This window comes from Anopheles maculipalpis, chromosome 2RL (assembly GCF_943734695.1).
Source record: "Anopheles maculipalpis chromosome 2RL, idAnoMacuDA_375_x, whole genome shotgun sequence".
NCBI lineage: Eukaryota > Metazoa > Arthropoda > Insecta > Diptera > Culicidae > Anopheles > Anopheles maculipalpis.
In genome coordinates this window covers 28,610,520-28,613,184 of record NC_064871.1, presented here as the reverse complement: position 1 = coordinate 28,613,184, position 2,665 = coordinate 28,610,520, and the positions used below count along the sequence as shown (strand labels likewise).

The 2,665-nt window shown below is 37.3% G+C and overlaps 1 protein-coding gene across 1 annotated transcript in view; it reads left to right on the top strand.

Moving 5' to 3' along the window:
• LOC126558239 (TBC1 domain family member whacked) overlaps positions 1-2,665 on the top strand; it is a 263,712-nt gene that overhangs the window by 181,369 nt on the left and 79,678 nt on the right. The gene's annotated exons all lie outside the window — the stretch shown is intronic.

The window sequence follows — 2,665 nt, the reverse complement described above, 5'->3', positions numbered from 1 at the left end:
ATGGTGTGCGCGGAACCCCTAGACTTACAACAACACACACTCAGCCTTCTCAACAAAAATGCGCCCGCGTGATCTTAGGGTTTTGTTTTTGTCCTCTGTCCAACAAACAACATACACATATACATCCATACATACATACAAGACTCAGTGTGGTGTTTGTTTCTCTCTCTTTCCTGTCTTTTATACGCGTTTTGTTTGCTCCTTTGGTTTGCTTTTCGATCATTCAGGTATTTATTTGCATTAAACGGAAGGGCGTGTGTGTGTGATATACACGACAAGTGTGGCTTTGAGCAGAAAAAGAATTTAAAATCCTAGATATCGCTTGTGTGCACACACACTCGTCCAGCATTATCTAATGAGTAACATGTAAACGAAAGTACGTTTCGTCATATAGAAAGCATTAGAAGAAGTTACTAAATGCAGCTTATAAGGATGTATGTGTGTGTGTGAGCGAGTGCGGGAATGAATTTGGATGAAAACGATCATCAGTAGAGAGAGTCCTTTTTTGTACATTGAACCTCCTATTCATTTCGGGTAAATTATCCAAAAATATTCTTTTTTCTAATTTGTACCGGATGCATCAGCCTACTAAGAGTGCTCTGTACTAGCATGTCATATCAACTGACAACGTGCGTTAAAGCTTGTGTGAACAAAAAAGGAAAACGAGCTATCGAAATGGTGAATGGAGATAGAAAGAGAAAGAAGAAGGAAGTAGGGACGATGTTGAAATCTCCTAAACCACACATACCCACACACACACACATATGCGCGCGCGTAAACAATTACCATACGATGGAAGAATACAGAGCAAAAAAAAAACGGAACTGATTCATAGCCCTAAATAAAACTGATAAAACATTGTAGCATTAAAGTTTGAATAAAACGGAAGAAACTATCTAACGATGATACGCAAAACATCTCCAAACAACAACAATTGTAACTCCGAAAAATGAAAGGTTTGCAAAATGTAACGTGTGTATAATATGAAGGAAAAGGGCAAGATGACAGAATGGAGCGATAAAATGTCTATTTGGGGGAAATCATCAACGTTTTTAGTGAGGGTTTTTTTACATGCATTTTTATTTGAATCTTTTCTAGAATCCGTCGGCTTGTTATTTGTGCATGTACTGCGCTGCTGTTGTGGGATGGATGTTTGTATGTGTGTGTATCTAGGAACAGAAAATCAATAACCGAAAGTGTGTTCAAATTTAGCGAGTGTGAAGTGCTGTACTTTGGCAAAAAGTAGGAGAAAAGCGCTATTATTCTGCATATATATATGCAGAAACAAAAACTATTTGCTTAGTGTTTTTTGGACAGGGTTTTGTCATTTTTTTTGCATGTGATTGAGCTGAGCGAGAGAGAGAGAGACGTACCAACACACACACACACACAACACTGACCTGATTTGATAGTGAATGTAGAATAGTTCATGTGTAATGTGGCGCTTTACAATGTTCTTGCATGTTGGAATGGTGTGTGTTGCGTGAGTATTTGCTCCTGAAGTGAACCTGATGCAAACCGTGCACCAAAACGTTAGTAAACATTAGTGTGTGTGTTTACACGTTTAAAACCACACAAGTAAAGCAGGCTGTGCGACTTTAAAAGCGCGCGGGAAAAAGCAATGGCGTTGTCTTGGAAACGACGGTACGTCCTCCGTACCAGTAAAACAATGTTGTTAGCAGATGTATGTGCGTGAGTGAGTTTTAGTGAGGGAAAAAAACTGAAAGGATAACACTCCGTGATTGAGTTTAGAAATGGGACTGTTACTGTAATAATTATTATCATTTCTTAAACTACTTTAGCAAGAATTTATTATTATTGCACTATGAGCATTATTATTGCAGTTTTATCAATACACAGACAGGCAGGCTCTCAGTCGTGTTATGGGAAAACCAACGAAAAGTTTGTTCTTTTTATTTTAAGTAATTTAAAGCCGAATTTTCTTCGAAGGAAGTTCATTTGTGCACTGAACGGGAATTATTCAGAAGAGATAGCGCTCCTATTAAAATAAATCCAAACTCGAACAACACAGCAAAAAGAGAAAAAGATATAAAGAGAGAGAGAGAGAGAGAGAAAGTGGGGAGGGGGATAGGAAATATTAACAAAAAAGGGAAACACAGCAAAAGAGCAAAAAATATTTATTACAACAATACTGGCTAAAAAAATTGAATGATGATAAACAAAAGAGGAGGAAAACACCTGTCGGAAGGAAAATGAAAAGCAAACAAAACAAAACGAAAACAAAACTATGCATATTATTATGGTAACTCTAATCGAATTGTGCATTCTTTTTATCCGGGTTAAACAAAAAGCAACACAGGAAACAAGATGAGAGAGAAAGAGAGAGAGAGAGATGGAGAGAGCGGAAGCGAGATAGAGAGCAAGCGAATCATTGGATGGAAGCCACGACGGTGTTTATGTGATGAAATATGTAATATGTTTTAGCAAAAGAAAAAGCAAAGTTAATAAATTTAAAATCTAAACACACAACACACCAGAGTTGAACAATCTGCTCTCTCCCTCTCTGATGATGATAATTGTAAGAGAGAGCTAAAACGAAAGGATGTAACCTATAAAGAGGAGAAGGTTAATGCAAACAATGAAAAGAAGTAACACAAAACAGGAGCAGGAAAAAGATAGATATAAACAAACCCGAAGTGTACCG